Below are 11,806 nucleotides of genomic sequence, written 5' to 3'. Positions count from 1 at the left end.
CCCTCAGTTCCTCCGCTATTTGGTTCGCCCATCGCTTAGGACCTCACCTAGGATACATATTATAATACTATAATAAATACATAAAATAATACTTGTTATAACTATAATAAATCATACAGATACAGATATGGAATTGGAGTTCGCAAGAAATGGATAGAATAACTTTTGTATCTACATAAAAATAGCATACAACATATCTAAGAGTTTTATAGGCCAAATATAATAATTTCTTCAATCCAATCTAATTCAAATATTGTTTACTGAGCATATTAGGGGAAAGTGGGGGAAACGCGAACGCTGGGTAATGCCGAACTCAATGGTTCTAATATGTTAGAAAGATATATCCTAATTTTATTTGCCGCCATTTCGGAGATCACGCCACCACTGATACCAGTCAATAACACGGGAGACGCGGACGCACGTACTTAAAAAGGTATCCATTTTTCAATATTTTGTATGTTTTAGATGTAATTTTTTGGTAAATTCAAGTTGATGTAACTTTATTTCTATCTACAATAATAATTCAGCTTTTACATAGTGGAATAATCACATATTACTCAGCTAAATGATAATGATGTAGTAGGCAAAATAAATTTAACCAAAATTGTTTTTTGACCTTTAATTATTTTCGATTCCGCGGGGTAAAGACGAACACTCCATGTCGGGCAATCTCGAACATTCGCCGTTACACCACTCCCGTTTGTTGGTACCCCGTTCAACTTTTTTTAAAATATTATTACAGATACCTTGTACTTACAAAAGAAAGACCGAACTGAAGTATAGTTTAGAAGATCTCAAAAAGGCTATAGACGATGTTAAAACCAAAAAACTCTCCCCGCGTAAACATATAATGTTTCAAAAACCACTAATTTTGACCATCTAATGAAAGAAGTGTTAATACAGCCATGGTCTGGATGAAAACCTTTATTTACAGACAATGAGGAAACGTAAGAAATCATGAAGAAAACGGAAAGATGGCAAAAAAGGAACCCAAATAAAAAGACTGAAATGTAATGAGAGAACACCTTCAAGCAAGAAGTATGAAAGATTATTAAAGAATTTGAACAATATAAAAAAAGACTTTAGTGACTCTAGTCAAATTACGAAAAAAAAAAGAAAAAGGCGAAAAAGAAAATAAAGACTACTTTTGTATTTTTTGTAGAGATAAATATATTGATCCTCCCGTTGAAGAGTCACGAGAGTTGTACTGACGGACAGTCAACATCGTTAGGTTTTAAATGTGGTGTGGTCTATGTCGTTAATAATGTTAGTTCGTAATCACTCCACTTGGTGTTCGTATTTACCCGACTGATGTCGGGCAAAGCCGAACACTAAGGGTTTTGTTTTTCTTTCATATTGTTGCAATTTATTTAAAAAATATAAATGATGATTAGTGAATAAGTTAGACAGATAAGTAAACTTTATAAAAAAAAAATATTTAAAAATCTGTGATTCCATTGTTTTATTTAAGTTTTCCCTTAGGTGTTCGTATATCCCCCACTTTCCCCTAATTCTAACGATAGTCAACAATATAATAATCGCTTTTAATAGTTAGAAGATTATCTACCTCACTTTGTAATTGTGGTTACAAAGTTTATTCATAGAATTTGATGCAACGTTGTAAATGAAACATAGGGGAAAAATAAAAATGCCAAAGTTGCTAATAAAGTAGCATTTTAAGAGAAATAATAACATTTCAGTTAAGTTAATGTAACGTAAATTTTGCTTATCCTTATGCCGGCAAACATTGTAATCTAATAATACATTACTTTGCGATAAGCGTGACCAAAGGATTTATGTTTTGTAGATTTCCAAAAACACAGTAAACATTGAAGTATATTTCAGGTTTTGATAAGGTATGGGTATAGGTATCAAAATGTATGAGATTTTATTTAAATTCTATTTTATTTTTCTGTTCGAAGATCATTTATGAATTTAGACTTTATGTTTCTTGTATCGTGCACACACTATTCGTGGAATTCCACTATTTATGAAGTTTTATGCACATCATTATTTAACGGATTCTGACTACGATTTGCAACCTTAATTAGTTCGCATTTTTTTCGAGCTGTTACAAGCGCCATGTTCACTAGTACCGTTTTATAGCTGTTAAGATATGATTATTAAACAAATCATGACAAACATGATGATGAACCATACAACAGATATAAGTAAGTGACTGCAATAAATAAAAGTGGAAGAAAATAATTAAACCATCAGGATTATCTGCAAACGAGTTTTCTTTGTAGCAAGGTCTATAGATGGATTTAATTTCTCTCTTTGATAAATATAATGCCAACAAAATACTTTAGCCATCCGTGACCACAACAAAAACTGGAAAGTATTTGAAACATTGGAAATAATAAAATGAAAATAATGATTGCTAGATTAAGCCGTAAAGTAGCTTTAATTATGCTGAGGATTTTTTTTTAGATCTTCTTTCATCTATTATTATGCCACTCGTTATGAAAGGAGCAGTTAGTGGCCATTTCCTGAAATCTTTGCAGTCACTTAGATATGGATTCTACAGAAGTTGTTTTTATTAAATCTTATAAATTATGGGTATATAATATGCAATCTGGCTGTCAATATCTATCGTTCGTCCACGAGTATAAACTTTTTCTATATTAAGATTTTATATTCACAAATGAGTTCAAATTATAGGTGTTCAATTGTAAAACCGAACATACTTAAATTGTCACTAAGACGTACGATTTTATAGGTTCATCTTGATAAGTACATACTAAATAATAATGGACAGTTTGTTACAAATAAAACAATAAAATACATTCTTCTAATCGATCGAAACAAAAGAATGTATCGGATAAAAGTTTAATATGAAATAAATCAAGACGATTCATTCTGTAAGTCTCAGTAATCGTAAAAGAAATAATAGTAAAATCACAATCATGTTTTTGCAGAAAAGCTTTATAGTTGCTATTAAAGCAAAAAATTCAAACCTGCTTACGCACAAAGTACACAGTCGTGAAGAAGGTTGATTTTATTTTTGTTTTTAATACAGTACAACCCAATTGTTAATACAGTGCATTGGAGTATTAAAAAGGGAACTACCTAATAACAGTGTTGGTAGAACTAAACATGAAGTCGAAGATTCCGCTGGATTTGATAGATAAATATCGATGCCTTTGGAAAAATGTTGACAAATGAATTAGGGTGATTTTTTTTCTGTGCCTAATCGCGTTTTTAATACGGAGATAAACTCGAAAATAACTTAATCAGACACATTATCATTTCTTTTTGTAAAGCTCTGAATTGCAAATAACCTATCTTATTCTTTATTTGACTGGACCTTGTTCCTGTTTAGGCTCTGGTCTTTTTTTCTAAAGCAGCTTTATGCTTCGTCTACATTGTAATGAATTTATTTTATGTCATTTTGGTTTATCACAGCTGGATGGTGGCTAGTCTAAGTAGTCTTCCACGCGCTCGTTTCATTGTTGGCAAGTTTATCTTCACCATATAGTTGTCAGGGTGTTTTTTGCACATAAATGACCCACTGCAGACGCTTCTCTTTGATTTGGTTCAAAAATACCTTATTTTTATTTTTTTATTGCTTAGATGGGTGGACGAGCTCACAGTCTATCTGGTGTTAAGTGGTTACTGGAGCCCACAGACATCTATAACGTAAATGCGCCACCCACCTTGAGATATACGTTCTAAGATCTAGGTATAGTTACAACGGCTGCCCCACCCTTCAAGCCGAAACGCTTTACTGCTTCACGGCAGAAATAGGCGGGATGGTGGTACCTATCTGTGCGGACTTACAAGAGGTCCTACCACCAGTAAAATTCTCTTTTTTAATAAAAGAAATCTTTTTTTAGATTACAGCCTGCACAAAAAACAAGGATAATTTAAAGGTGTAAGGGTTTTTCTATTAAAATATTATTATAATTTTGCTATTTTAAGTGGGTTTTCAACTTATGTACCGAGCCATCTGTATTCAGTTTATGCTGTGCCTCTACCTATCCGATATCGTCGGTGTATAACTTAATAACTTCATAAATTTTATAACGTGCTATCAATAAGAGCATACCTGAAGGATAAATATTTTTACGAGCAACTTTACTACCACATTCGACCCATGTATTGACGATGAGGCAATGGCATAAAGATAGGGAGGCGCCATTAGTTTTTCGGTAAACACGCCGCAGTTTTGAAACGATCAATTTTGCATACATACAACCTGAAAGAATATATTTTGCGAATGGCAAAAATTAATCAATGATACATTAATGCGTTGGAAACAAGCAGCGCAAGATTGGTCGTAATGGTGAACCCTGGGACTCGTCGATGTCTAACAGTGGTCGATAATCCCGATAAATATTAATATAGGTACCGATGCATATTGCTATAAAAATATTCACAGTAAAATAGAAATAACCCCTTAACTTTATTTATTGCCTAGATGGTCGAACGAGCTCACAGCCCATCTGGTGTTAAGTGGTTACTGAAGCCCATTGATATCTACAACGTAAATGCGTAATCTGCCTTGAGATATAAGTTCTAAGATATCGGTATAGTTACAACGGGTGCCCCACCCTTCAAACCGAAACGCATTACTTAGAAATAGGCAGGGTGGTGGTACCTACCCGCGCGGACTCCCAAAACTTTCCTACCACCAGTAATTACGCAAATTATAATTTTGCGGGTTTGATTTTTATTACACGATGTTATTCCTTCACCGTGGAAGTCAATCGTGAACATTTGTCGAGTACGTATTTCATTGGAAAAATTGGTACCAGCCTGGGATTCGAACACCAGCGCATCGCTCGACACGAATGCACCGGACGTCTTATCCTTTAAGCCACGATAACTTCTAACTATCAACAATGGTTGTAAAAAGTCTCCATACAATTAAATTCTGTCTGAGATCGCCACAGATATAAAATTAAATATAATCTCTGACCGCATAATGCAAACATTATACCAACAATTATAATTTTTATATAACGCCAATTATAAGTTAATTTAACGAATAGCTATCTATCACTTGTTGTTCAAGTCTAAATTGAAATTGTGCGTGCTTGTAAAGCGTTCAGTTGGAAGGTAATTCTTTTAAAGGCTTTAAGACAATGTAACGACACCTTTATAGAGACCATTCTCAGAAAAATATTTCCACCAATTGGACAGATGTCTTTGTGGAATGTTTGCTTGACTGAGCTACTGGGTTTCTAAAGGTTTCATTTATTTTTTACATTCAGTTAAACTAGCCTTTATGGCTTCTGAAATACAACTTAAAGTTGTATGCTGTGTATTAAGTTGGTCATTTTTATATGTATTTATTTGAGGACCGTAGGACATACTGGTCCCCATTTGTGGTGAAATTGTCCCTAACCCATACGAGCGTACAAGACGCCCCGTCACAAGTAATTACCAAAATTACAGTTTTTACGAATTTGATTTTTATTACATCATGTCATTCCTTCTTGTCTAAGCAATAAAAAAAAGATTCAAAACAAAATAAGATCTAATTAGGATTAGATATTTCATCAACACAGGAAGGCAGACTTCCAGACAGAAAATGAGAACCAGTTGGTAAGGATGAATAATAATCGTTATGTTGGATTAATATCTGTTAACCGAGTTCATTGAACTATAAGGAAACTTCTAAATGGGCTATTCCAATAAAAAACTCGAACGCGACCATTAAGTGTATTATTTTATTAAATAGCGTCAGGTATCGTAGGCAGCGGGCAGGTATGACGTATTTACGACGAGGTTACGTGTTGGGAGCGGTCTGCCTAACTTTAATTGAAAATCGTCACGCGATTAACAGGCAACCGGCCTCGACTGCTTTTAAAAAATTAGTATAATGAGATATTATGACTGGCAAAATAGTTATTGCTCTTGGCTTCGGAAAATCTAAAGTAAGATTTTCTATATTTTTGGTGCTAGTTTTTCGGCAGCATTAACACTTTCAGGGTGGGCGTTCTGTTTTAATAGGGCATCTTAGATGTATATTCATCTCTGTCTCACACTAAATCGAGTTGAAGTCGCGCAGTAATACAGATTATTAGTATCAGGAATCGATATTATTATTTAGAAATAAGTAAAAAGCTGTTCGTTTATTTTAATTTTACTATAAGCAGCGTGTAATTGAACATTTTTTTTAATTATTCCAATAAATCTAAAACAATTATAATAATTATGTATCTAATTAATTACTATGCAGAGTGGCTGGCAAGAACTGGATGAGAGAAGCCGAGAATCGTGCTCAGTGGCCTGCACTTTGTTCTTGCATGCTCTTTTTTTATTGCTTAGCTTTGCTCATGGCCCACCTGGTCTTAAGTGGTTACTGGAGCTCATAGATATTTACAACGTAAATGTCGCCACCCACCTTGAGTTATGAGTTCTAAGGTCTCGGTTTTTACAGTATAGTGGTTGCCCTTATTTAAATAGGATATGATAGTCATTCATCAGTTTTATGAAAGATGATATGATACGGCCCGGATAGTTTCATAAGTAACTAGGGAATGCATGTAACTTCATTTAAGTCTGGTTAGCTCTAAAAATAGCTTTTGCCAAGCCCTTTAAACCGAAACGCATTACTACGTCACGGCAGAAATAGGCAGGTTGGTGGTACCTACCCGTGCAGACTCATAAGACGTCCTTCCATCACTAATGACCCAAATTATAGTTTTGCGGGTTTGATTTTTATAACACGATTATATGTTATTCCTTCACCGTGAAAGTCAATTGTGAACGTTTGTTAAGTACGCATTTCATTAGAAAAATTGGTACTTGCCTCTTGTCATGGCTCTCGTCGAATCCGTCGCTTGCGACGGAGGGCTCGGCGAGTAAATTAATCCACAGACACAGCCCGATGAGTTTCTCGCCAGATCTTCTCAGTGGATCGCGTTTCCGATCCGGTGGTAGATTCAGCGAAGCACGGCTCTTGCTAGGGTTCGTGTTTCGTCAGGTTTTAGCCCCGTGAGCTTACCTACTAGCTCGGTGACGGTGATATGGTCTCTTCCTTCAGCTTAGGCAGGAAAAAAAAGGTACTTGCCTACGGGATTCGAACACCGGCGCATTGCTCGATACGAATGCACCGGACGTCTTATCTTTTAGGCCACGAACACTAATTGCTGCTTGCTATCATAATGATAATAATGCGAATGAAGTTTTTGTTCAAAGATTCCTTTGGGTATAAATAAAAACGGGAGAGACCGGAAACGGGACTCAAGTTACACGGTATTTGAACATACTTTATTGTCTAAAAACAGACATAAATCTAAAATACATTAGATATTCATTTAATTTTTAATTACATTAAAAATTTACAGATTCGATTCATTTGGCAGCAATTAAAAAAACAGCAGAAAAGTCATTATTCGATAAACTGGAAATTCATCAAATATTCACCTGATCTAAAACCAATACCTTTTGAGCTACTTTATTCAAAGTAGATAAACCTGTATAGCCGATATCCGTCTAGACGACCGGTATTCTAGCCAATGAGCGCTCATCTTTATTCTATGACACAGCATCTTCATTCCGAGCATGTATAATAAAGTAAAGCTACGAAACGTGTTTGTTTGTGGCTTTTTCCTTTTTTCTTTTCTGTTTCTTAATCAATCCCAATAAATTATTCAAGTAATCCTTTCCACCTGGATGCTGTTTCTAAAAATATCCTATCTCTATTTATTCTAAGAATAAATCACCGATTTTTACGCCTCTCTGATTCTATATTTGAATTTGTTCTTGATATTACACAAACTACGTGACAAAATATGACGACACTGTTTCTGTTAAAGCCTATGAATATACTTTTCTTTATTAACGGCAGCTGGAGAAATAACATCAAAATACCTACATTCAAAACAATTAGAGCTTAGATATCTGGTAGCTGTGAGCATATACTATTTTTTCTTTTCTTCTTCACATCCAATAAGAAGTAAATTCCTGTAGCCCATTTTTGTTTCATAATCATTATTATACACTGTTCCAGTGTCTTTATTCTTGTTTGAGTGGTTTTCATTACAAAATGACAGGGGTCTTTTTATGAACCGATGATCTTTTTACGTATTCCTCAATGCTGAGGGTCGTGATCACCCTTCTGTATCACTTTCTCTCGCACGATCTTTCTTCATCTGTTTCTGTCTCCGGTGGTACGTTATGTGGAACCAAAAACCGATGACAGAACAATCTATTTAATTTTGAATTTATTGAATTGAAATGGTCAACCTTAATATTTTTTTTGTTTAGTTAAAAAACAAAAACTATTTTAAAAGTTGACCAGACTTAAATGAAGTCACATGCATTCCCTAGTTACTTATGAAACTATCCGGGCCGTATCATATCATCTTTCATGAAACTGATGAATGACTATCATATCCTATTTAAATAAGGCAAGCGTTATTTGGAGTACAGTATAATGTACCAGTTTCCATAACCAATGTTGCGTCCGCTGGGAAATAAGTTGTTGATCGCTTCGAGATGTTATTTTGACGGTTTATTTATGTGTTTCAAAATATCTTCGATTCCGTATTTCTCTGTGTGTATTATTGTTGTAATAGCGCGCTCGTGGTCTAGCATTTCCAAGCGTATCATTATGCGAGGTCACAAGTTTGAAACTGGTCAATTATGTTTACTGTTTTGCAAATTTGGTAATGTTGTTAGATTAAGCATAACACAGGTGACTCTTCCATTTCAGAATCTTATATATACGTGAGTCTACATGATATGTGTTAATAAAAGAAAAGAAAAAAAGAAACCACATTGTTCTATATATGTCTTCCAAGGAAACTTTAAAAAAAATTTCGGTGCCGTTTAAATAATAATATGTATGTACATATTTCTACGATTAGTACGTCTAATACTACGATAATAGTTATTATCTATATATATATTATTTCCTGTTGTTATTAAAATTATTATGTAGATTATTATTTTTATTATTACGAAAAAAAGAATTATTTGAAAAATGGCCAAAACCGTGAGTTTCATTCAGACTTTAAATAGCAATTCAGTACTTCACGCAAGACTTTTTTCAATAAGACCGAGATAAGTGAACCGATAGAACGCAATTTCACACAGGAAGAGAACGTATTTACATAGAGATGAAATGAAATTTTCTAAGGTATTGAAGGGAACCTATCTCCAGTAGGCATTACGTATGAATACTCAGATGAGGATTGTTCGAAAGAATTGCCTTCTGTAAATTGGCTTTTGTTCTTTGAAGGTGAATCGCGCCGATGTTACTGCGAATTGAAACTTGGGCTATTGCTTTGAACTAATGTTTGTTGAGAGTATTTTATTCCTCCTCTCTCTTTCATTTTTATAACTAACTCACTGATATCAGTTTTTTTTAAATTCAAAAAGAAAAAAACGAAAACTGAAATCAATTATGGTATTAAGTATAAATTAAGTATTCTTATTTATGTATAATGAAGCAATTTTTTTAATAATTATTATTATACTGCATTGTGGTTGTGTATGTACTATATTTATAGGTATGTGTATGTGCGCAATTTGTTTCCAAATGATTTTTGTCCACCTGATGTTTGTCTGGAAGAGATCGCTCTTAGAGATAAGACCGCCAATTGAACTTTTTTAATATTTAATGTATCGCATTGTTTATTTATTTTTTTGGTGTACGATAAAGAATACTCTGACTCTCTCTCTCTCTCTCTCTCTCTCTAGCAGCTTGAGTAAAATACAGAAACTAATGTCTGGTACGTACTTAAAGATAGACTGTTGTATGTTTTCCGACAAAAAGGCGACACAGATCAAACTGATATTATTTACAGTGACAATAAAACATTCCTGATTATTGAACTTGATAACAAGATACAGCTTATTTCCGTCTATAAATCAAGTTAATAATACGATACTCCTTTGCACCTTCATCGTAAATCATTGACACGGATAAAACGGAAGGCTCTTTGATATTTCCACTTTTCTCGCGTTTTATGGAAACTTCTATGGATCTAAGAAATGGTTTATTTATACAAGTCCTCATAGACCGGCTTTATTTCCTTTTGTATTAAAGTACTGGTTTTCGTACAACAGACTACTTTGTATATTTACTACTATGAAAAACCAAGGAAATGCTTAGACATTCAACCAGCGTAATCTGTGAAAATTTAATTATTTTATATCGTTTATTGTTCGCGGTAAGTACGAGTATTATTAATTTCCGAACAATAGATATATAAAGCTTGCGCTGCCGAAATTAATTGGAAAATTCCGAAAACCAACTTAAGAGGAAAACCTATTGAAGTCACCTAGGAAATTTTGGACGAAATTACTTTGTGACTTGAAATAGGGTCTTTAAATATTGAAACTATCCTATTTTTAATCATTTAACTTTTACTATTAAAGTACATTTCCATTGAGACGTGAAATACGTTCTGTGTTTCATTCTTTGTAATTTAGGAGTGCGTGAGCTTATTGAATTATTTACGCAATAAAAAAATGATTATGGAGATGGGCAAAAAGCTATATGAACGAATCCATTACATTCATACGTGTATTTTTATTACATTTGATAACTTCAGTGAATAACAAAGCAAGAACTCCAAATACCAGTTTTAAATAACAAAAGAATTGTTTAATATAAGATTGTATATTGTTCTGTATTGTATCGTATTGTTGATTGTATTATAACAATTGTTTAATAAAAGATTGTAATTACTAGAGGTCCCGTAGTAGTCGAAATTCGACTATAATTAATTGGGATTGTAAGTTTGTACACTAATATGATTCTATTTTGTACTTCTATAATTACAAATTTCGCCACTATAAAAAATATTAACAAAGACAAACAATATTTAATCTATTCTCAATTTGACAACAGACGCCAATAACAAAAGTTTGACAATAAATAGTATGCATGCGTGTGTGCGTCAAATATGTATGTAGTGTGTGTAATGTTTTCTTTATTGATTTAATGTATATTTTATGCATTATTTGAAAAAAATATTAGCATTGTGCACTTCTTCTCTATATTCTCTATAAGTGTGCAAAATTTCATACTAATCAATTTTCGTAAAAAAGGATACAAAGTTTTTGCTTCACGTATTAATAATATATAGATTTGAGTGTAGACTTTATTAAAAATAGAAGTGACATTCTGTATCGAATTTTCTTATTCAATTTCCGATATTTAAATTGTCCCTAATTTCACGGCTCGTTTCGGGCACGTGATGTTAATAAACGCGTATTACTATTCAAGGGCCAGACCAATTGGAGGCAATGGGCCCGCGTAGGACGTAAACGTTACTTAGTTGCTCACCGAATGTTGTACTTAAAGTTAATGATTATTGTGACCGTTCGGCTAAGAAAGCCAATGCCCCTTCCGTTAATTGATTCGCTTTTGTTGATCGTCCGTTATTGTGACGAGCAAACACGTTTTCCGTAAACGTGGCTCTATTGAATTTCTTGTTGTTCAACCGTTTATTTTCCTTTTATTGTTTATGTAATTTAATTACGTGGTTTCTGTGTTTTATTGGTTTATATTGTAAGTGTCTCGGAAGGAATCTAGAGTTTTGGAATGAAGTTCCTGATGGGACGATGCGGAGGCGTACCATAATCGAGAAAAAACGTCCGTAACGTAAGATTTTTATTTAAATTATCATCGAGTAGTTGATGGTTACAAGGGAGATCGATAGAAGAAGATCAAGAGGTCACAGTTCAATTAGATGACCCGACTAAATTTGCTTAACTCTCAACACCAAGATACATGATGATGATGATGACATGATACAGATGAAGGGGCATTATTAAAGATAAATTGATCACTTATCAGGGGAATCACAACCATCAGAAATGAGGAAAACGATGCGAG

General features: G+C 33.7%; 1 long non-coding RNA gene across 1 annotated transcript; it reads left to right on the top strand.

Moving 5' to 3' along the window:
* Window positions 1-268: 268 nt before the first annotated feature.
* Window positions 269-1,139, top strand: LOC134200051 (uncharacterized). The gene is made up of 2 exons (XR_009974791.1): window positions 269-433; window positions 743-1,139. It is a non-coding gene; the product is annotated as an uncharacterized LOC134200051 (long non-coding RNA).
* Window positions 1,140-11,806: the final 10,667 nt, after the last annotated feature.

Source organism: Bombyx mori, chromosome 13 (assembly GCF_030269925.1).
Source record: "Bombyx mori chromosome 13, ASM3026992v2".
In the NCBI taxonomy this organism is placed as follows: Eukaryota; Metazoa; Arthropoda; class Insecta; order Lepidoptera; family Bombycidae; genus Bombyx; species Bombyx mori.
The sequence above is the reverse complement of the archived record's forward strand: the minus strand, read 5'-3'. Positions and strand labels throughout refer to the sequence as shown.